Here is a 25,736-nt window from a genome sequence, read left to right as displayed (position 1 = left end):
ATACTCTGTCTTATTGAGATAATATTTCTTATACTTACTGCATGGAAATGTCAATATCTTCTTCTTAGGCTCCATAAAGATGCTGTTAATAGGCAAGATATTGGCATAAAATAGGAGGATACATAAGAGTGTAATTATCATATAAACTGTTCTTACCGCAAGAATAAAGGCAGATCCTTTTATGCACCTATCTCAGACCCTTAGTGAACTTCCTACACACCCATGATTAGTCTGAAATATTGAGTATGATAGTATTTTGTTTTAAATTATTTTTTGTAATCAAATAACTACATCTTTGAATCACTCATTAATAAAATAATATTTAACAAATATTTGTTGACTAGCAATCTATTGCACATCGTTCTCACTTCATTCATTTATTTAAGATATAATTTTTGAATGTCTACCAGTTTCAAGGTTTGGTCTAGGTCCCCAATTCTATATATGTTACACTATTTCATTCTGTCTTCTCTGTCTCTTAATCTTACTCCTCAACTTCATTCTTTTGTCTCTCCTTTCTTCATTTTACCTATCTTTTCTAGTACTCAAATTCATGTTTTAACTACATTTGAGTTGCAGATAAATCTAGCCACAGAGACCTTAAATGTTTTTTATAGCACTTTGAGTCTAGCATTTCTATTTTGTGTTTTTTGTTATTCTGAACTTTTGCAAATATTCTCAAATCTTATTATTTTCCTTAGTAAACTGAAGTTTTCAAAAATAATAGTCTGACATTGGTACTTTGGGATAAAGAAGAACAGAAGCTGAGTTATTGTTATGAAATTTATCTCTCAGGTGTTCCAGTCTTCTGCAGGCATGTGGAACACAACGTGATTTAATATGTCAATAAATTACTCTGCCATGCTCTTTTATTGGTGAATAATTGAACTTGGGGGGAAAACAAAAACAAAAACAAAAACAAAACAAAAAAAACCCTCCATTCCAAAGTCTGTATCACTGTGTTCTCTCCTGAGCATGGAATAGGCATGTGCCTAATTATCCAGGTCTTTATTTTGAGCCAGATCTTTGCCAAGACAATTTCCACACAAAAGCTGATATAGTTGTATGAATGACAGTCTTAAAAGAATATTGAAGGGCAGTACACATAAAAATAATTTTGATTTGAAGAACAACGATCTTTGGCTTAATGTCAACTAAATAAATAAATGTTCTTGTTTAGTATACTGAGCTAGCTTATCCTCTGACCCAAATTCTCATGTATATTTTTCTTATCCTTGAGGTTACTGCAGTACTCCATGGTTTCAGGAACCAGGAACCCAGAAAGCAGGCGGCAGCTACCACTTCTGTTGCCACAGCTGGCATGAAGTCTTGTTCTTCCCTTCTAGGAGCCTGATTGTTGCAGGAAAAAAAAAAAAAAAAAAGAAGAAGAAGAAGAAGAAGAAGTAGAGTCTGAGCCCATTTCTTTCGGGACCAGAGTTGATTTCAGTTCTTTTGCTTGTTTTGATTTTCCAAGTCTCACATTCAGTTACTCGAGGGGTCTCTCTAGGGTTATGCTACTATAAAATCTAGAAATTTTTAAAGGCAAACCAGTCTTTAGTCACACTAGTCTCCACTGTTATGCTTGAAGTGCAAATTTTCATGGCACACTGCAGTTCTGTCATGTACATATCCAGTCTGGATATAAGTATTTTTCTCTTGGGCACCTGAGTGGCTCAGTTGGTTAAGCCTCTGCCTCTGCCCCTCCCTGCATTTGTGCACTGACATGTCTGTGTTCTCTCTCTCTTGCTCTCTCGTTCTCACTCTCAAAACAAACAAACAAACAAATAAGTATTTTTGCCTCGAGTGGAAGATATTATACCTAGTTTTCTGTATCCAGAGATGGCATCATGGATTTCTACTATTCCAGGGGCCTGCAGCAATCTAATCTTTTCTCTAGGCTTTCAAGAGAAATTATCCTCTAACATTTCTGCAATTAAGCACCTTGCAACCCTCCCACTTTATAAACAAGCATCTACATATTTATCACTTCTTCTTTCCCATGTAACTCCCCTTCAAAGATCCTGGAATTCACTAACTCCATGAAACAACAGTGATCTAAGGCAAAGGAACAAAAGTGTATGAGGACCAAAACATTGTCCTCCATTTTGTTTTTTCCAAAATATCCTGAATGGAAATATAACCTTTTATTAGATTTTACCATTTTCTCATTATATTGGGTTAGTACAAGTTTTTTGCATTTCAACTTAGCTCTATTCCCACTTAACCACTTCAACATTACTTGCCATTTAAATACTCAATCTCTACCATGAATAGAATGCTTGCTATGTGCCTACCTTACTAAACACTTTTCAATTACTTTCATTTTCATAACAACTCTATGAAGTAAATATGACTATTATTACCACTATAACTATAAAGAAACTAAAGACAAGGCATTTTTATCTAAGATCTAGTTTATCTAAGATTACATAACTAACAATTGATGGGGATGGAAACTTGTGCCCTCACCCATTGTGCTAGATTTCATTATTTTACCCTAATTTGTATCAACTAGTAGAGGTTTGAACCAAATATGAATCAAAGAACAAGACAAACCACACTCATTATGTTGAACTTTTGAATGAATATACATATTCATTTTGTTACTGAACCATGATTGATCACCCACTGAAACAGTTCAAGGCAGACAGAGACCAAACATTTCCTAAACTGATAGAGCTAGAATAATGAGCATCAGATTAAACCAACCCTATCTGGCCTGTTTCTTTGTACCCAAGTCCTAAGAGAAAGATTATTTTCAGCTGTATTTACAAGCAAAATAATACTCCAGGAGGTTGCTGGTTTTGAATCTGGGAGGTCAAGAGAATCACCAAAGAAGGTTCTTCTCCTTTCCTCAACCTGGGAGTATACCTTATTGCCCACCCTGCTATAACCGGAAACACAAGTTTATTAAGCCCCTTATTATTTTTGTTTCCTTAGACATAAGTATTTATGGAAGGCTTTAAAAACTTTGGACACCAACTCAGAAAGCTTTCATGTAAACATCTATTACTAAGCGTCCCTTGCTGCGTATTAAAACCTTTGGGTCCTCAGAGTTATATCTGTGCTCCAGCTGCAGTATGCAACATCATTGGCAAATTTTGAGGTTTAATTAAAGAATACTTATCATAGCTGCATGGTACAGGAATGTTGGATGACAAAACCCTGGTGTTGTGATATTAATTACATCACCATAGTGGACTCCGTGAATGTGAAAAACTTGAACCCAAAGAAACAACTCATTAATCTTCACAAGTTCTTGTAAGGTAGGGGAGTTTTATTTTTTTGTGATCACAACAAGACTTCAAGGGATAAACTCTGAGGGATTTGTTTTCCCCTTATAACAATTGTTTATGTTACAGAAATGAAACCCAAGAATTACTAAATGTTAGCAAATGCAAATAATTTTGCTAAGCACTGTTCTTTTAATCCTCAAAAATATATTTTAAAATAGTCTTGGTGGAGTACCTGAGTGGCTCAGTGGGTTAAGCCTCTGCCTTTGGCTGAGGTCATGATCTCAGGGTCCTTGGATCCAGCCCTGCATTGGGCTCTCTGCTCAGCAGGGAGCCTGCTTCCTCCTCCCTCTCTGCCTGCCCTTCTGCCTACTTGTGATCTCTGTCTGTCAAATAAAATCTTAAAAAAATAAATAAATAGTCTTGGTTACAGCTTTTAGCTACTATTTATTAGACACTTATTATGGACCTGCATACACTAAGAACCTTACTTATCATTTTTAATAGCAAAACACTTCTAATTTTTGATGCCAATACCCCTATTTTGTAGATGGAGAAACTAAAGCATATATTGGTCAAGCAACTACTTAAAGTTTCTAAATTGGTAATGTGAGTCAGGTTATGAATCTAAACTCTATTAATTAAAATCCACTGTTTACACTATGAAGCAAAGCCAACAAGCAAACAAATCAGAAAAGTTTTCAAAAAAAGAAAAAATGCAAGAGAAACTTGATGAGGCATTAGTGATTAAACAATGAAAATGCTTGTGTTTTGGACAATTGGCTTATGGTTGAAATTATTTCATGTTTGTTACCTTGAAAATCCCACAATAAAATTTAAGTAAGACACTAAATACAACAAAATCATATTTATTGAAAAAAGTTATGCACTGAAAATATATAATTTGAAGATTGATAATTATGATTAATAGCATTACCTCTGGACAACAAATAACTCATAAAGGAGAAGAGGTAAAAATGGTGAGTAAGTATGTTCTTATTTTTAAATTTTATTTATTTATTTGAAAGTAGAGAGAGAGCATAAGAGCATGAGCTAGGGGTGGGGGCTGAGGCAGGCAGAGGAAGAGAGAGAAGCAGGCTCCCTGCTGAGCAGGGAGTCTGATGTGGGGCTCATCCCAAGATGCTGGGATGATGACCTGAGCCAAAGGCAGATGCTTAACTTGCTGAGACACACAGGCAACATGAGGCAGTATGTCTTGGTAATGAGTTTTGTTTTTTGTTTTTTTTTTCCCCATAATGAATTATGAAAGTTTAACACAATAGAATCCTCATGTCCTCATAACTTTGAAGACACTGCTATTTGCTGGAGTCATTATCACTGATTTATGCTTAATTTTCAAAGTTGATGGATATTTGCCTAATATCTTCTTTGTGCTTAGCATTTACTTTATATACAGTATGCAGAATATTTACTGGATTCAAGATCTTACTTATTTTGGTAAAAAGTGATTATGGTAGCCCATGACTCACAATCAGTGTTGACATAGATCAGGTTTGTCCCAGGATATCCTTAGGAGTTGCCTATAAGTTCATTCTGATTGGTCAATGCCTATATTTTGTCTATCAAATATTCACACTACTACCTCAGCTTTTAATTGTAACACATTAGAAAATACTGTGCATTCGATTAAGACTCTCTATGACAGTATCCTCTCTAGACCCCTATCATAACATTTAACATACTGTTAGCAATTTTGGGTGTACTTTTACCCTTTCCATAATACTCTGAGGTCTTTGAGTCCAGACAAAATGTTGTATTCTTAGAGACTTACACAGTGCTTGTCAACAAATAGGCATTCCTTCAAGTCTGCTATAACCTGGTCCATAGAGATAATGAGAATTCCAATTCTATATTTTTCTAAAAGCTAGAATTTTTAGAGATGATTACAATATTTCTTAATGGTAGTCTGAAATTATTTATATTAATTTTTATGTGAATATGATTTGAGAGTATTACAAGCTTAAGGGGAAATTCACCTTGAGAAATGCCAGCTCGATGATCAGTTTCTGACATTGATAGGCCCTTGGTATGCTCTGATAAATGTTCACCAGGATAGTGACTTTGATCCCATGTTGTAATCTCTCTTTTACTATTCACTTCCATTTTCCTTTTGCCATCATCAGCATTTGATCAGTTATATTTCCAATAAACATATAATATATAACTTTTAAAAATTCCATACTACTGATGGGATTTATTCATGAGAATATAAAATCCTTAAGGATAGGGCCTGTCACTGTTGTCACTTGTCAACTTCAATGTTGTATAACTGAGGGTCTAGGGAACATGTAGCACAGGTAAAAATAGTAAAGGACTAATTTCTTGCAGCTGTTTAGTGTTTATCAGGTTTTTTTTTTTAAAGATTTTATTTATTTATTTGACAGAGAGAGATCACAAGTAGGCAGAGAGGCAGGCAGAGAGAGAGGAAGAAGCTGGCTCCCCACTGAGCAGAGAGCCCGATGCGAAGCCTAACCCGCTGAGCCACCTGGACGCCCCTATCAGGTTTTTTTATTAAGATATTTCTGGTATTCCCAGGAAAGCAATAACTTATTTCACAAGTTCAAATTCAGTCATTCTGGTCAGGCATGTTGCTCTGTACTTCCTAGAGCTACTCTGCACTTTCTTTGTCACCTTTTATTACTTCAAGATTGACATAACTTAACTTAATACAGCTCTACCTCTTTTTCCCATTCATTGGCATAGACACTTCCTTCAAAGCTATTTCCTAGATGTAGACAACCTCAAGTAGCTATAAGCCTTCAAAATTGCCTTTTTAGTCCTTGGATTTTAAATAAAATTTGTTGAGTTATTTCTATATGTTTATTCACAATAGGGCATATAAGCTTTATGACAAAAACTCATTTTTTTAAAGATTTTATTTATTTACTTGAGAGAGAGGTAGGAGAGAGAAGGAGAGGGAGGAAGAAACTGACTCCCCACTGAGCAGAGAGCCTGACACAGGGTTCAATCCCAGGACCCCAAGATCATGACCTGAACTGAAGAAAGACACCTAACTGACTGAGCCACCCCCATGCCCCCATGCCCCAATAAGAATTCAATTCTTTTAAAATTGTTGATTCATTAAATATACTGCTCTTGCATTCATGGAACTAACTTGTACCACAAAAATACCAAGCTATAGTGAAGCCAAAAGTAATTAAATTTCATGTCTATATAATATGTGACCATTAAGTATGATGATAACTCTTGAGCTAGAGGATTCATTTCCCTAGGATTCTTCCTCTTGGCCCTTAGAGTACTTCAAAACGACCTTAAGGAAAAGAAACAGAATTTGAGTAACTGGTATAGCCCTGCTCGCCTATGCCAAAAGTATATAATTTGAAGCTAGAAGCATGGTAAGCATGCACAGAACTTAGTACAGTTTAAAGTACAGGCTGAGGGACGCCTGGGTGGCTCAGTTGGTTGGACGACTGCCTTCGGCTCAGGTCATGATCCTGGAGTCCCAGGATCGAGTCCCACGTCGGGCTCCGGCTCCGCGGGGAGTCCGCTTCTCTCTCTGACCTTCTCCTCGCTCATGCTCTCTCTCACTGTTTCTCTCTTAAATAAATAAATAAAATCTTAAAAAAAAAATAAAAATAAAGTACAGGCTGAGACTAGGGTGGGGTGGGGGGGATAACACACAGAAAAAGGAGTGCATATTTGTTTTGCATTTCTTATGTCTAAAAGGCTGTCCATGAAGAGACATGTTTTTTTTTTTTTTAAGATTTTATTTATTTATTTGACAGACAGAGATCACAAGTAGGCAGAGAGGCAGGCAGAGAGAGAGGAGGAAGCAGGCTCCCCGCTGAGCAGAGAGCCTGATGCGGGGCTCCATCCCAAGACCCTGGGACCATGACCTGAGCTGAAGGCAGAGTCTTTAAACCACTGAGCCACCCAGGTGCCCCAACATGATTTTTGATATAATAGAATCATTGCCACAGACAGGAAAAGGTAAGCGTGCAAAGCTCAAATTCAAGCTGCAGCAGCTTGCACCCTGAGGTCTTCAGTATAAGACCTTTATTGAAGCCCTTCAGGAATGTATGTCTGTCTCTAACGTGGACTCTACTAGCATGGCCAGGATCTTCCTTGCTGGGGTCACGCTGCAACATCCTCTATCCACTGTCCCACTTTTCCTAAGCCTACCTAAATTTTATTGAATCTGACATATTTTTTGTGACCCATGGACTTGCCTCAGGTCCATATTAAAACAGACACTAGTCCCTAAATAATAGCTTTGTAAGTAGTAGTAAGTTGGCAAGACCAGTTTCCATATAATTTGTTTCAAAGCCACATGCCAGAACCTCGGAAATTAAAAATAATAATAATAATAATCATATCATATAACACAGAAACCTGCAGAATATGCAGATCAAAGACCTTTAAAGACTATACTCATTATGGGATGAAGAATTCCTAAATTACCTGCCCTGGCCACACCAGAAAGATGTTTCAACCCTTCCATCTATATATTATTCCTTCAATTATTTATAAAAATTTACAACTACTATGACAGATGTTGGGGCATAACCGATTCAATTGCCAGCATGCCCTTCCCTTCCCTAAGTTCCTAACCAGTGGGATAGATAAGCAGGAGCCATGTTGACAAAGCTACAAGTATCACCTTTGTTTATTTATACACTTTTATATATTTAAAGAAGTTAGATTCTTTTTTTTTAAAGATTTTATTTATTTATTTGACAGAGAGAGATCACAAGTAGGCGGAGAGGCAGGCAGAGAGAGAGAGGAAAGCAGGCTTCTTGCTGAGCAGAGAGCCCGATGTGGGACTCGATCCCAGGACCCTGAGATCATGACCTGAGCCGAAGGCAGCGGCTTAACCCACAGAGCCACCCAGGCACCCCAAGAAGTTAGATTCTTAATACTGTTTTCCCAGGAAACAGATTTATCAGTCTCAGACTGTGCTACACAATGCTGGGAGATGGGAGAGAAGAAAAAGCAAGACAAACACAATCTGGATTTAGAAGAAGAAACAAAATACAATTATCTAATTTTGCCTGAAGTACAGTCAAGGCTGGCTAGGGTGTAGGTAGTGACTGGAGGGATTCTTTGGCACAGTGATGCTCAAACATTTTTGACTCAGGACTAAAATTTGCATGCTTAAAGCTTACATTTTTACACATTTATTTATGTGGACTACACTTACTGATATTTAGTGGTTTAAAATTGACACTAAGACCATTTAGAATTATGTATTTATTTTAAAATAATAATAAACCCATTGTGTTAACATATTTTTATTACAAATATATTTTACAAAACAAAAAAAAATAGTGACAAGTGGTATTGTTTTACACTTTTGCAAATTTTTGTCGGTTTAATAGAAGATGAGTGAATTTGCACCTGTTTCTGAATGCAATCTGCAGTCTACTATTTATACTGAAGTACAGGCCCGGGCGGGGAGTGGGGGGTGGAATTTGCACACACATGTAGTTGAAAATGAAAGACTGTAATTGCCATTTTAGATAAAAGATATTCTTCTTCAATACTAAACTAAATATCAACATGTGGTATTTCCTTAAAACTTTGATAAAATATAGAGAATATAACCATACCCGTGAACTGCTGCTCCCTTCCATAGCCTCCAGCTGTTGGGTCTTTAAATCTGCTATAGCCCACATGTCAAGGTCATGCACAGTCAGCTTCCAGCTGATGACTGAGAGCCATGGGGCTACTAGTGTGACCACTCCTGCTAAATGTGGGACTCATCTAATGAGCAATCTTGCTCCGCATTCCCATCAGCCTGGATGAGGCTTTCTCAGAGCCACACTTCAGACTAAGTTTTCTTACACAATCCATCCTACTTCCTACATTCCTTTCACAAGTGTCAAACCTGACTTGGAAAGTTCTCTGTCTAAACCTGCTCCCCCAGGTGCCTCGTTAGCGCAGTAGGTAGCGCATCAGTCTCATAAACCTGCTCCTCCTCCCCTCTTGCCTTCACTGGCATTATTCCAAAAAAGAAGTAATTTGCCAAGTACTTTCTTCTTGGCATCTGCTTCTCAGAGGACCCAAATTGAAAGCCTGGCTAACTCCTGGTGTAGACAATAATATCCAAGCTAAATGCAAAAAACAGGAGGGAGTCAAAAGCCTTTCCTAGTCCTTTTTTGACTGTGTTACTGCAGAGGTTGATTTGTGCATACAACATAACTCTGTTTCCAAATTTAATCTCATCATTTTTATTTAATGTAAGTGTAATTTAAATATTGGTAATCCTAACTCTGTCCTCCTTCTTTTGTCTTCTGAAATGTATTATGGGAACTATGAGTGAAAGTTGGGAGACTGTAGGTTAGCCAAACAGCGATCACTTTTATAATTAAAGAATTCCACTCATTTCTGGTAATTGATATATGTTTCTGACCACGCATGTACATTACTAATCTATGTTGTACTTTTATATTTTGCCAGTTGTCTCCTATTCATTTGCTGATATTTGTGCAGCCAGATATTTTTTTTACACTTTGTATATTAAATAAAATAGGATAATTGAGTCTTCAGTAAAAGCTGAACTCTATAGTACCATGATATCAGAGTTGGTGATCTCTAATTTAATGACCATTTTGTATTTCTTCCAAATAGTCATAATGTTAGCAAATTTGAATAGAAGATATTTGTTATGTAAAGAACATATTTATTATTTTAACAAAAGAGCATTTTTATTATTATTAGGGCTCTGCACATACCACTCAAGCTCATTTGTCCGAAGAATAAGACCCTCAGAGTCCAAAAGTGATGCCACTTGAACAAATAATTATCAATCCACTTACATATGCCAGCCACTTTTGTGAGAAATGTGGGAGTGATAAAGTAATCAAAGCAATAAAGCTACTTACAATACAATAGTTAACATGTAAAGAAAAGAATAGGGTGTAATAAAAGTAATTTTTGAATTTAAAAATAGTCTTTAAATTCCAGTTTAAAGATCATCTGAGGACACTGGGGAAAGTGTCATGGAACACTATGAAAAATACAGTTTCAGTGGAATGAACTAATTCACACTGCCAGGTATCAGGAAAAAATGAATAAACAGAAAATATACTTGGGGGGGTGGGATTATGGACATTGGGGAGGGTATGTGCTATGGTGAGTGCTGTGACGTGTGTAAACCTGGCGATTCACAGACCTGTACCCCTGGGGATAAAAATATATTATATGGTTATAAAAAAAATTAAAAAAAAACCACAGAAAATATACTGATAAAGTTCAGACACTCTTCTAGTAAAGTGGTGGAAGCGAGTGAGTATAATGTGGAGTACCAGCTTGTGAGGAATAGAAGTCGATAATTGTTTCAAAATTTAGATCCCAGAATTTGCCCAATCCTTCCCTGACTCCATTTTATTGTATAGTTATAGCCCATAAAGATTAAGTAACTTTCCAGGTCATATAGTCTGCATAAGGTGACACTGATAATGGGACTTGTTTCTCCCATTTTATCCTGGGACTAAAAAAAGGGCTTAAAATAGCACTGTGCTCACAAGTTATTATTTCCATAATGACAGCTTTTTACGGCTTTGGAATAATGTAGACTGTATTCTTGGTGCATCAGATGAGCATCTAGAAACCAACTATAGATATTCCAAAATTAAACAACAGTTCAACTTCCTCTCCTTGGGTAATAAACAAGGTTACCTCTTCTGTCAACATTGTCTTACCTAGTGAACAAATCTTAAAACAAAGCTTTTTAAGTTTCCCTGTTTGACTTGTCACTTTTATTTGATCCTCACTATTCCTACAAGAGACTAAACGTGAGAGGGGAATCCATATGCCATGATTTCTGTAAATCCAGATGCTAAAGTATATAAAATTTCAATGTAAAAAGAAGTACCGGAATTAAAGACTGTCCAAAATTGATAAAGAGGCGATTTTCCATGTTCTTCCTAGTGTGGTTCCCTTCACCTTCAGCTTACTCAGTGTAGTTACAATGAAAAGTGGATATAATTGGGAGAGTAAATTTGGTTTCTAAAATCTTTGAAACTTCTAACTTTATGTGGGATTTTGCATGATTTTTACCACATTGAGAAGGTCATGTAGCCAAGAAATTTTCCAACTTTCTGCCTTCAGTAGTTACTGTCGTTATTTATGCTCTCCCTGGAGCCACAGAATCTTATGTGTCTGTTTCACAGAATATATAAAACTTTGGATTGAAAAAAACTAAGTTGCTTTTCTTTCTCAACATCTATGAATCAATAGGAAAAAGGCAGAAAAGCAAGCTGGGAATAGGGGCAAGAATATAAAATAAGTTTTGTGGGGTGCCTGGGTAGCTCAGTGGGTTAAGCTTCTGCCTTCAGCCCAGTTCATGATCTCAGAGTCCTGGGATTAAGCCCTGCATCAGGCTCTCTGCTCAGCGGGGAGCCTGCTTCCCCTTTCTTTCTGCCTGCCTCTCTGCCTACTTGTGATCTCTCTCTCTCTGTCAAATAAACAAATAAATTAAATAAAATAAGTTTTGCTAATTTTTAGACATTTTTTTAGACAAGTACTCTAGCCCTGGTCAAAATGAGTCCTCTGAGTATTTGAAACAATTTGGTAACCTAGCTAATGGGTCATTTGTTTAAAATACAATTTATTTTACTTCAAGTTGAAGGATGTTTTTTGCATATTTCCTTCATGTTCTTTAAGATTTGAACACATAATTTTAAGAGACTGGGTTATATAAGTAAATATTGAAATGTGCAATATTAAAAAGAATTGGATAGCTTTGCTAGACAAATTCATTGTGAAATTTTTTGTAACTTAGAATTGTATTTCATCCTTTTGGCCTGTGTGCTTTTAAACTACAGATGCAGTCCACATACAATGAAAGCCATCATCATTTGTCTGATTAAGGAGTGAGCACTGCAAGAATATAGCTGTTACTGGTAAATGACACAGTATTCAGTGATGAAACTACATTATCTTTGTTTTTAAGATATTATTTATTTCTCAGAGAGAGAGAGAGAGAGAGAGACTGCACAAGCCAGGGAAGCAGCAGGCAGAGGAAGAAGCAGGCTCCCCACTAAGGAAGGAGCCTGGTGCCACACTCCATCCCAGGACCCTGGGATCATGACCTGAGCTGAGGCAGACACTTAACAAATTGAGCCACCCAGGCGTCCCTATAGCACCTTTTAAAAAAGTTTTTATTTAAATCCCAGTTAGGGGGCACCTGGGTGGCTCAGTGGGTTAAGCCTCTGCCTTCGGCTCAGGTCATGATCTTGGGGTCCTAGGATCGAGCCCCACATCGGGCTCTCTGCTCAGCGGTGAGCCTGCTTTCTCCTCTCTCTGCCTGCCTCTCTGCCTACTTGTGATCTCTCTCTCTCTCTCTGTCAAATAAATAAATAAAAATTAAAAAAAAATCCCAGTTAGTTCACATACAATGAAATATTATTTTCAGGTGTAGAAAATATCAGTTCAACAGTTCCATACAACACTCCGTGCTCATCACAAGTGCCCTCCTTGATCTCCATCACCTATTTAACCCACCCCCACCCACAACCCCTCTAGTAACCATCAGTTTGTTCTCTATAGTTAAGAGTCTGTTTCCTGATTTGTATCTCTCTCTCTCTTTTTTCCCTTTGCTCATTTATTTTGTTTCTTAAATTCCACCTATGAAGAAATCATATGGTATTTGTCTTTTTCTAACTGACTTATTTCTCTTAGCATAATACTCTCTAGCTCCACTCATGTTGTTGCAAGTGGCAAGATTTCCTTTATGGCTGAATAGTATTCTATTATATACAAATCAAAATTACAATGAGCTATCACCTCATACCTGTCAGAATGGCTAAAATCAACACAAGAAACAACAGATGTTGGCAAGGATCTGGAGAAGGAGAAACCTTCTTACGCTGTTGGTAGGAATGCAAACTGGTGCAGCCACTCTGGAAAACACTATGTAGTTTCCTCAAAAAGTTAAAAATAGAACTACCCTACAATCCAGCAATTGTACTACTCGGTATTTCCCCAAAGAATACAAAAATACTAGTTCAAAGGGATATATGCAACCTGATGATTATGGTAACATTATCCACAATAGCCAAATTATGAAACAACCCAAGAGTCCAGTGACTACATATATTAGTTTTTCTTTATTTATCTTTATATATAATAAATATTTGTATCTACATCACTTATAAATAGAGATCAATAGATTTAAATTCAAAAGATACATCATTCCAGTTATTGTTGTAGTTTTTATCATGAAAAAATACTGAATTCTTATTGAGTATTATGTCTAATTCATAGACTAATCATGTCTAATTCATAGACATAATGAAATGGAAAAAAAGTATCTTCAGAGATTTGGCAATCCATTAAACCTCTCAAACTTTTAATATCAATATCTGAAAATAGTCATAATGATACAAACTCAAGAGGGCTAATATATTGAGTAAATCGCTGTAGTATAATTCTTTTATTTCCTTGTAAACCAACCCAGTCATAATCAGTCATGACAGAGTGGTGTTTGCTTTTGGTAGTCATACTTTTTTTTTTAAGATTATTTTTTTTAAATGTATTTTTTTGACAGAGAGAGAGAGATCACGAGTAGGCAGAGAGGCAGGCAGAGAGAGAGGGGAAAGCAAGCTCCAGGCTGAGCAGAGAGCCTGATGCAGGGCTCAATCCAAGGACCCTGAGATCATGACCTAAGCCAAAGGCAGAGGCTTAACCCACTGAGCCACCCAGGCACCCCAGAAGTCATACTTTTTTTTTTTAATGATTTTATTTATTTATATGAGAGATAGCGTGCAAGTGGTGGGGAGGGGTTTAGGGTGGGGAGGGGCTGACTGCACAGGAAGCCTGAGGTTGCTTACACTATGATGTCAGAGGGCTCAGTCTCAGGACTGTGGGCTCATGACCCGAGCTGAAGCCAGACATTTAACCGTTGGCAGTCATACTCCTATAGGAAGATATATGTCCTGTAGTAAAAGTTATTAACCTTGCTTTTATATAGCTTTATGGTTTACAAGTCACAATTTAACAAAAGTGATTTCTCATAATCACTTTTTTAAAAAACAGATTTCGCTGTTAACAACAGTGTGGTTTGGTGATGAGGGAACAGAGTTAGCTATTGGTAGAACCAGGACACAAACTGTGTATTCTGAATCTGTGATCAGTATTATTTTCATTATAGCATGATGAAAGAAATAGAAATAAGTTGTGATAACAAATAAAAAGAAGATATAGATTCACCAAATCTAATTTTAATCATGAAAAAATCATGACCACAAAACAGAAAGAAAGTGGTAATTATAAGAAAAGGCATATAAAATCTCATTTTGAGATCCAGAAGAGAACACCTACTTCAACCCATTAAGATTCATAAAATAATCACTACAATTTAAAGTTGACTAGATTAAAAATTTCACTGATTTTACATCAAGATTTATATCTCATTCCCAATACAGAAGAATACATAAATTTGACATTTATAAATGCAATATTAAAAGAGAGGAAAGTAACAATTATTGAATATCTACCATGTTCTATGAACTAGAAAATTTACATGCAAATGTTTATTTCATGTATAGAACCTCTAAAAAGCATTGTTAATAAAATTACCTTATGTGGTCATCCATTATCATTCCCAGTTCTGTGTTGGATATCATGAGGATTATTTTAATAAAAGTACTATGTATGCTTGAAATGAATATATATATTTCAGTTCTTGGGTATAGTGTTCTCTCAACATATACCCAGTTCTTTTTTTTTTTTTTTCCTACACATATCCATTATTTCAGAGTTGTCACCTGTGTTGTTTATATTTTACTTTATTGTTATAACTTTTATCAATCACTCAGAGAATTACTGTGGATTCATTTACTTCTCCTTGAAGTTTACTCAATCTTTGCTTAATAAGATCTAAATTTATCAGAATTTTGTACCTCATGAAATGAATGTTATAACTTTGTAATATATCACTCTAATATTGCTTTCAGCCTTAAAGTCTAACATGTCCTAGATTTTTCTATTAATATTTGACTTATTTTGGCATTTTTTTGCTTTCACATCTATTTTTTCCTTAACTTTTTAAAATGTGTGTCCTGTATATACAACATGTTTTGCTACTTAATAAAGTGTAAAAAAGTTTGTTCTAACTGATGAATTTAGTTCAGTTACATTTAATGTAATTACTACTACAGTTACATTTACATTTCCCTGTAACTTTTTTCTTTGAATTTTCCATTTGTTTCACTTATTCTGTTTCTTTTTTGCTTTTTTTCTTTTTTTTGGTAAGATTTTGTTTATTTATTTGATAGAGATCACAAGTATGCAGAGAGGCAGGCAGAGAGAGAGGAGGAAGCAGGCTCCCCGCTGAGCAGAGAGCCTGATGTGGGGCTCGATCCCAGGACCCTGGGATCATGACCTGAGCTGAAGGCAGAGGCTTTAACCCACTGAGCCACCCAGGTGCCCCTCTTTTTTGCTTTTTAAAATATTTTATTTATTTGTGAGAGAGTAAGAGAGTACAGGGGGAACAAAGGGCAAAGGAAAGGGGACAGAGAAAAGCAGACTTCCTGCTGAGTGGGGAGCCCATGTATGGCTCATCCCAGGACCCTGAGGCCATGACCTGAGCGAGTTAGATGCTTAGCTGATTGAGCTACCCAGACACCCCACTATGTTTCTTTTTCTTTACTCTCTTATTTGATGAACTTAAAAATTTTTGAGGTTTTGTTTAATTAATATATACACACAGAGAACTTCACATAATAATTCTAGAGCTTGGTGTATTAATACAAAACAAATCCGGTAATAAAAATCCAGGTCAAAATTAGGGCATTACTAGCAGCTCAAAAAATCCAGTAGTATCCTTTTATAATCTCTAACTTCTCTTTCCTCCTTCTTCTACAAAGATAACCACTATCCTGACTTCTAAGATTTTTATAAATTACTTTCCCTATGTCTGAAATGTATATAAATGGAATCATAGAGCAGATATACTTTTGTCTGGTGATGTTTGATAAATAAGTTTTTATAACATATTTGTATACTTATTTATAATTGTAATTATCTTAGTAGTTTTTATAATGTATTTGTATGCTTATGTATAATTGTATTTGGCTTAGGGTCAGTGTTTTTTTTTTTTTTTTTTAAAGATTTTATTTATTTATTTGACAGACAGAGATCACAAGTAGACAGAGAGGCAGGCAGAGAGAGAGAGGGAAGCAGGCTCCCTGCTGAGCAGAGAGCCCGATGTGGGACTCGATCCCAGGACCCTGAGATCATGACCTGAGCCGAAGGCAGTGGCTTAACCCACTGAGCCACCCAGGCGCCCTTAGGGTCAGTGTTTTATGGAATCTACTTATAACTCACTTATATTTTTAACCATCCTAATGGTTATGGATTTTTTAATTTGCATTTTTGGTCAATATAAACATCAAATATTTTCACAACATTCTTGTACCTGGTTTCTGTTGCATAAACATATGCATTTTCTAGGGTAGTGGCTCTTAACCAATGATGAATTCCACCTCCTCAGAGAACATTTGACAAATTCTGGTGACATTTATGTATGTGATGATTGAAGAGGGTGGTTACTACTAGCATGCAATTGGTAGAAGATAGGGATTTGGAAAAACATCCTCTAGTCACAAGATAGCCTCCTGAAACAAGGATTATTCTACTCAAACTGTCAATCATAACATGGTTGAGAAATCCTTTTTAGGGGGTATACTTATGAAGTATTGTGATCTAACAGAGTAAGTCCTAATACTTTACACTTTTAGTTTACCCCAGTACTATAATACTTTACATTTTTAGAAAAAAAATTGCATCAATATTGATTTCCATTCAAAAGTTGCTGGAAATTTTATTAGGATTACATTGCACCCATAAATCAGTCTGTAAAAACAGACATCTAAAATTGAGTTGTCTGATCCATGACTCCATTAGATATTTTCCAATTATTTTTAAAGATTCTCTCCATATTGTTTAAGATTTTCCTATTTAGAGGTTTTGTATATTTGTGGTTAATTTTATGTTTTTATTTTTGTTTTTTAAACTGGCCTTGCATCCAATGTCTTGTAATGCATGTATTAATTCTAATAACTTACTTATAATTTCTTTTGTACTTTCTTTGAATGTTCTTATGTTATATGTGAAATTTTTATTTCACATATAATTTTATCACAGTTTTATAACTTTTTCTCAATCTTTTTTTTTTTGCCTTATTTTAGGCTATATGGTCCAGTAAAATATCAAACAAAGTAGTTTTAAGGGTTATGATTCTCTTATTCTTAGGTATGATTATTTTCTTACTGTATATTCAGAATTTCATTTTTTCTTAATTATTCAGTTTGAATATTTTCTTCTGACCTACAGATCAATTAACTAATTCTCTCCTCAGTAGTATGTAATCTGAAGTTACACAATCATTTGTGGTCTTATTTCAAGTATTTATATATTATTTTGCACTGTAGAATTTTCATTGTTTCTTTCTGTTTATCGATTCTAGTTCTGTGTCAAAATTTTCATTTTGCCTTTTAATATATTTGAAGTCACTATGCCTAGTTCGTTTAAAGTTCATGACTCATCACCATTTTCTGGATCCCTTTGGGACTCTTTCTCTTACCCATGGTTTTTCTTTGTGGTCATGGCATTTGTCTCCTCTTACATTTGGCTGTTTTCTACTGGGTGACGGTCATTGTGAATATAAACTCATAGAGATAATTTGAGGTTCTGTATGATGTTATCTTCTTTAGAAGTTTAATTAAATTTTCTTTTGCCAGCCTGTTATCCTAAGGGTGATAATCATGTTAATCAAGTAAAGGATTAAGTATTTGAATTGGAGGGTTAGTCCCTGTGAATACTGATCTGTTTCTGGTTCTCCCTTACTTCCATGGTCTAGGCCTTCTGAGACCAATTTAAATTTTGAATTGTTACCAGGGACTTTTCTCCATAACTGGATTAGTACTTCAGTTTTTGTTCTCCCAACCCTCTAAGAAAAAATGTTCTGTGAGTTTCCATATACTGAAAACATTTATTAAGTGGTAGCTCTTATTAGAGTTGTGTTAATATTAGTATCAGGCACTTCACAAGTACTTGTGGCTTACTCGTACTTAATTAGATAAATACTATAACTTTGGCCATAAGATTATCTCCAAGCCCTACTCAAGTTAAGACTGTGTTTGCTGATACATTATGTTCTCTGGAAAAGAGGATCTCAGTAATTGATAGAACTAAGTCTGCATTTGACAGGCATCACAGATTTCAACTTTGAAAGGCTTAGGGGAGAAGGATCTGACAAATGGGATAGGGTGGTGGAAGTGGGCTCTTTAACATTTTAAATGTACATAGTTATGTAAATCCACATAGTTATGTGTTAAAAAGCAACATTATTTTCTATAGAGTTCTCTGTGTTCAGAATAGAAACCAGAGCAAATTAAAATTATGTAATGAAGCAAAGATGTTTTTCTCAGCCAGGAAATCATTTTCCTTGTTTTCTACCCCCATGATGATTCACATCAGAAGGAAAGATGTAAAACTGCTAATATGAAATTAGCCAATTAGAAACAGAATGTTGGAATCCATCAGTTTATGTGTGTTTCTTCCAGTTGCCTTCCTATTTGTTTTAAGAAATATTTTGGCATAGAAAAAGCTGTCATTTCCCTCCACTTGATTCAATATCATATTACCTCTTAAAAAATGGATAAAGCTAAATGTCCCACCTGACCTACACCCTAACAAAAAGCTTGTTGGTAAAAGTTCATCTTTATTCAAGTGATGATATATTTCCTTTACATATTTCCTGTCTGCCATTTTAAGCAAATTTATTTTTCCTTATGAATTGTATAATGATGGGTAGTCCAGTTACTCCTAGTTATCTCTCCATAATCATTTACTTAAATGGAATAAATTTTATATCTTCTAGTTCCAAGTTTAAATGTTTACAGACCTTCAAGGTCTATATGCTTATATTCATAGCATATTGGTAATATATGCTCATTTGGTATCATACCCTCATGTTGGTGTAGAATTGCTTCATTTTCTGTATACAAAGATGTTACTTTGCCCATAAGTATTTATGAACTTGTATTCCTACCAGTAGTTACTCTCATATCTTAGGGTTGGGTCAGTTCTTCTTATAAAATATTTAATTTAATTCAAATTTATTGTAGTATATTGAATCTAATTCCAGTTCTTCAGAATAATGAAATAGTAGTGTGGTACTTTGACAAAGGAGATATATACAGATTTTTTTTTTTTAAGATTTTATTTATTTATTTATTTGCCAAAGAGAATAAGAGAGAGAGAGCACACAAGCAGGGGGAACACCAGACAGAGGGAGAAGCAAGCTCCCTGTTGAGCAAGGAGTGGATATGGTACTCTATCCCAGGACCTTGGGATCATGACCTAAGCGAAGGCAGATGCTCAAAGCGAAGGCAGATGCTCAACCCACTCAGCCATTCAGGCATCCCACCTACAGCATCTTGACACAAATATCCCATGCCTGTCATAGTTGGCCATTTGGGCTGAGTGTTATAGTCATTTCTTTCTATAATATGCTTTTCAATAATTTACCATAGTCTACTTTAACTAACACACTTCTTGGGAGTATTCTCAAATCTATGTGACTATTGTCTCACATACACTCTAAATTCAGTTTCAACTTGCTACTGGCTTTCTACATTGTCCATTTCATTGAGTAATGGCTTCTTCAAGATCACATAAGTGAAATCAAAGTCATCAAATTCACCTCCCTGCTACTAAACAATCCAACTTTTAACTCTTCTGTTTCTAGCAATTCTACTAATTTAATTGAATAATTAAAATCAATTAACCTTATTGAGTATAGTTATGTGTGAGGCACAAACTGCTCTCTAAAAGAATGTATTATCATCCTGGGTGGCTCAATTGGTTAATCATTTGCCCTTAGCTCAGGTCATGATCCCAGGATTCTGGGATTGAGCTCTACATTGGGCTCCTTGCCGCATCAGCCTGCTTCTCCCTCTGCGGGCTGCTCCCCCTGCTTGTGTTTACTCACTCTCTGACAAAAAAATAAAATCTTAAAAAAAAAAAAAGAAAGAATGTATTATCTGTGTCTCCCAATGCAGTATAAATTTTTTAAGTTATAGGGTCAGCTTTTGCTCTAATTTATAGGCCTGGAAAATAAGAAAAAAATGCAATTCTTATTCTCCAGAGGATCTCTGTAATGTAGATTCTCAGATTTATCTTGTCACTGGACACATGGTCCTTGAAAAATGCATTATTTTCAAAGACTGTTTACGGCACACATGAAAATGTCCAGGGTCCTTAGGAAACAATCATAATTAACCAGGCACACAGGCAATTTTCATATGTGAATAAGATCACCAGCTATTAGACAAAGAATGACCATGCTCTTTAGTCACCAGTGATCATAATGGCATAGAAAAACTACAACATGCTCTTTGATACATAATGAAATTTCTTTTTCTTGTTCAGGTAGAATGTGGTATTTGATTGAACTAGTGATTCATCTACTGACTGATCAAGATTTACTAGAACTTTCAGTGTGATATATTTGATAAACTTTCCTCTTCACATGGCCTGACTTTCGGTATTCATGTGGAAATTACTTGAGAGTTTGTGTTCCCACAATGAACTTTGTTTCACCTAACAGTGAAATATTACTCTATGCAAGGCTTCTGCTTCCAACTAGTTTCTTTCAGTTATCATATCCAATAGTAAATGTGAAACATATTGAAAATAAAAAAAATATTTAAGGATGGTCTCGAAGTCCTTAATCACTTTACCTCAAACAGATTATGGAAAGAGTCTATAAACTGAATCTCAAATCTAGATCTCTTTTGAGATATAAATCCAGTCATAAAAATATAAAATAAGAACCACTTTTCCTCTTCTAGAGCTTAATACAGTGTGTTGTCCTATCAAAAGAACATACTTGGGAAAAGAAATAGCTCAATTTATATACAAAAAGGAATTTTCCAGCTTATTTCTCTAAGTTATAAATACTTTGATATCTTTTGTTGTTGTTGTTTTGTTTTGTTTTGTTTTAACTATTGGTGGTCACAATCAGTGAAAAGTGCCAATAATAATAGAGGCGTTTGCACTGCTGCAAATTTTTAAGTGGAAACTCTTGCCAACAAACACCAGCTGTACTGTGATCTTTTGCTGCTGTCTCATTTCAGTATTGAACAGCTTCTTTCATTCTTTTTTTTCATAGCTTGGGAATATGTGGTGAGAATTTCAGATCTCCACACATACTTTAGAGTGTTTTAAAAATCATACAGTTGCCATGATAAAAAAAACAACAACAAAAAAACCAAAACAACAACAACAACAAAAAAAAACTAGATAAGCAACAACAGAGAAGAAAAACAAGTGCTTGTGGCATTGGTTTAATTACTTCCACATTCAAAGCCCAAGTAGGGATCCTATTTGCATCTAATCTGTTAGAACAATGATCACTTCTGCCAGACATTATTAAATGGTTGTGCAAGCCAATGAACTCCATAAGATGTCGCTGCAGAACTAGGGCCTCAGAGTACTGATAAATAGACCAAATAAATGTGAAAAGAAAAGAATTTTGATAAGTTAAACAAATCAAGCTTTCTGAGAATTTTAATAAGCTATTGACTTTAAAATCCTTATTATAAAAACAACATAACTAATTTCCTTCTACTGATGCCTTATTTGGTTTTTCAGTTAATATTTGGACATTTATTTTATGATGGACAGGGCAAAACTTGTGTTTGCTTATTATGAATACAAGAGTATTTGTTAATTCATTATTTGGAATTATTTTATATTAAACAAACCATATATTTTATAGTGAGGCTTTTATTGTTATCACTTCAGTCGTTCAAGGTATTATTTTATTTTAAAACTTCCAAAGGAAAGAGATGGCTAATAAACCATTAACACTTTTGAAATCCAATGTCTTTGACCTACTGGACTGCACTCAAGCAATGCAATACTGCATAATGACTAAAAGAAATGTAAATACTATAGCAAAAGCAGAGCACATAAAATTTTCATTTCCAGATTCAAAAGTTTTAAATTCTGCCATCCTCTAAGACACAGTCTAGATCTTTTGTGAATCTCTGCAGCCTATGAGTTCCCATTATACTTTAAGATCTTTTGATTTGTATCACTTCACATTTTCTAGCTTGTACCTTAGTTGTCTATGTGCTTGGCTTTGGTTACTCAAGCTTCTTGAGACAGGACATCCTACCTTCTTCCTTCTTATATAATAAAAAACATTGCTAAACTAGCAAAATACAAATGAATCTAATCCATGAAGAAAGCACTACAGTGTAGATTTTTAAAATCTGTATTAATCCTTGCAAAATTGAAAGTCAGTTTTAGAATTCTTCCCACTTTATCAGTTAGATTTGTTTTCAAAGTTACACCAAGTTGTGACTCAAATTTGATATTAACTATGGACATCATTCTTTCTATGAAGCACTCTCATTGCACATAGAATAAATCTTTGTCACGAAATAAATCTTTGTCTTCTTCTGAATTCATAGACATAACAAGCAGCCTTCTTCAAAATAGGTATGAGTTTTTGGTCATTTTTCTACTGAATTACAGCATACCTCTTTTCACTCTCCCATTTGGGGGCTGCAACAAACCTGCTTTGAGAAATTTCATAAATAAGTTTTTATAGCTTCTCTTCTATTCACTTATTTAAAGTTGTTTCACATCACCTCTACTCATCAGGATTCCTGATTGCAAACCACAGAAATGTTCTTTCTCTTAAGCAAAAAAGGAATTTATCAGAAGAACATCAGGAAGATTACAGTAAGATGAAGCTGGCTGAGGTGAGAACAGCCACAGAAGAACCAGGTAGAACAATAGTTTCCTCAGGACCATGGAGCTTCTACACATCCTTTCACTGCCTCCTCTGGCTCTGCCATTCCTCAGTCTTCTAGGCACAAAGCCTAGGCACAGCATTTTCCACAAATAATCTCTCAAGAATCTTTGCTTTTTGATGTAATGCCTTGAGTGGAAGCCTATGCTTGGCTATCCTTAGGTAACTTGAGAGGTTGAATGGAAAAGTCAACTCAATTTTCTGTAAATGATCAGGAGACAAATCCAAGCTTCTGTCTTTATGATACATATCTCCCAAAGTCCCCTGCTGATGAAATACAAGGAAAACTCAAAATAAGGAATTACTTGATATAAGATGGCAAACAAATTAAATAGATTTTTGACAACTGTATGGCATTCAGGCTAAATTTCCTACAAAGATACCTAGGTGGCAAGAGGTACTAGATATTCTGACTCAACACTAAATCAGACATAAGGACTTACGTTACACAACTTAGTTTACCATAGCAAATGCCCATTATGGTGTAGAACTAAAAGTCAGTACTGTTATTAATAAAGATTAGAAGGAAACTGTGCCTCGTCTCTTCAAATTTGGGAACCATTTCAAGTTGTCACACCCTGAATCTCTGGCCCAAGCTACTACTAGTGTGACTGTGCTCAAACTCTAGCTTCCAGGAGGCAGTGTGAAAAAGGCATACTCTCTTTAGAAAATGTCTAGATGGGTTTCAAACCATTACACAGTTTTTTGTTGTTGTTGTTGTTGTTGTTTTAATGATGCGATTCCTGTATCTCTTTTTTTCCCCCCAGTGTTCCAAGATCCACTTTTTATGCACCACACCCAGTGCTCCATTCAAAACATGCCCTCCTTAATACCCACCCCCAGGCTCACCCAACATCCCCCTCTCCCTTCCAAAATCCTCAGTTAGGTTCTAAGAGTCCTCGGTCTCTCATGGTTTGTCCCCATGATATCCCCCATCTCACTTCTCCTCTCCTTCTCCCAATATCCTCCGTGTTACTCCTTATGCTCCACAAGTAAGTGAAGACTAAAGTAGACTAGAAATATAAATTTAAAAGTTAATTTTGTCTCTTAAAACTCTTCTTGTATTTGATAAAGTTTGATCATTTAAGTTAAAGCTATTATGGGGGCACTTGGGTGGCTCAGTGGGTTAAAGCCTCTGCCTTTAGCTCAGCCAGGTCCTGGGATAGAGCCCCCCGTCTCGCTTTCTGCTCAGTGGTGAGCCTGCTCCCCCCACCCCCGCCTGCCTCTCTGCCTACTTGTGATCTCTGTCTGTCAAATAAACAAATTTTTTTTTTTTAAAAAGCTATTATGGACTTTATTTTATATAGTATTTAAACTTTATTTGTAGATAATTGTTTACAAATGTTTTGGAGAGGAGACTTCTGTTAGGAAAATGTACCACATTCCTACATAAATTATACAAATTAATTGTAGTTTAAATTTAGTGAATTCTGAAGATTGAGAGCTTCCAAAAGCACACTATGGGGACTAGGAAGAGTTTTCTTATCACTATACATTTTCTTTTCACTATACATTTCTTACCACTACACATATCACAATACATTATCACTATTACATTTTGCCAATGGGATTAATAATAATTGGCCTTCTTCCTATAGTTTTAACCAAGTTTGCATATCCCTCCATAGATTGGACAAAGGTTAGCTCAAAAAAATACATTTTAAGTGCTTTATTCTGTCTTCAATTTTTTCACTGGAAAAACATATGGAGAAACACACTTTGAAATTGCTTCATTTCTAAGATATTGCTATATATATTACTATGGAGGGAGAGAAAAATAATCATCTCCCCAGTAAGTAGCAGTAACACACATATTCATTAGGTATTATATTTGTGTCTTTATTTAAAAAGGTCTTAAAATTAATAGTTGATCTTTGACTGTATAGCTCTTCCTCCTCTAAAATAAGGAGGAGGGTATATCACTTTCTTTAAGAAAAAAAGAAAGAAAAAAATGGGATACCTGGGTGGCTCAGTTGGTCAAGCCTCTGCCCTCGGCTCAGGTCATGATCTCAGGGTCCTGCAATCAAGCCCCATGTTGGGTTCCCTGCTCAGTGGGGAGTCTGCTTCTCCCTCTCCCACTGCCCCTATCAATTGCCCCTCCCCCTGCTTATGTGTGCTTTCTCTCTCTCAAATAAATAAATAAAATCTTTGAATATATATATATATTTTAATGGAGGGAATAATAATATTACATTGTGCTCTTTAAATTTTTTTTTAAGTAATAAAAATTTATTGAGAATTCCTGGGATGATGGTTATCACCTCCCGACCTGGAGGGAAGAACCAACCCTGTAGGCACTCACTCCGAAATCACACCATCCCAACACTTCCGGCCAACACAGGAAGGAGCAGTATCACAGCTCCGAAAACTGGTCAGGCTTTGTTTATCCAAGAAGGGTTGGGAGGACAGATGCAGGAGGGACCATCACGTGATACTGGGGGTGGGATGGGGAGTGTGCTGGACCCCAAGCTGGCTCCTAGAAAACCAGGGGAGGAACAGATCCACTTCTTCTCCGGGAGTGGAGTTTCTGGAGACTTGGGGCAAGTGGATGGCTTAGCCAGTTAAGCAGCCAACTCTGGATTTTGCCTCAGGTCATAATCTCAGGGTCGTGGTATTCAGCCCACGGTTGGATTCCACCCTCTGTGGGGAGTCTGCTTGAGATTCTTTCCCTCTAGGTCTTCCTC

This window comes from Lutra lutra, chromosome 2 (genome assembly GCF_902655055.1).
Source record: "Lutra lutra chromosome 2, mLutLut1.2, whole genome shotgun sequence".
NCBI lineage: Eukaryota > Metazoa > Chordata > Mammalia > Carnivora > Mustelidae > Lutra > Lutra lutra.
Note: the sequence above shows the minus strand (reverse complement) of the source record.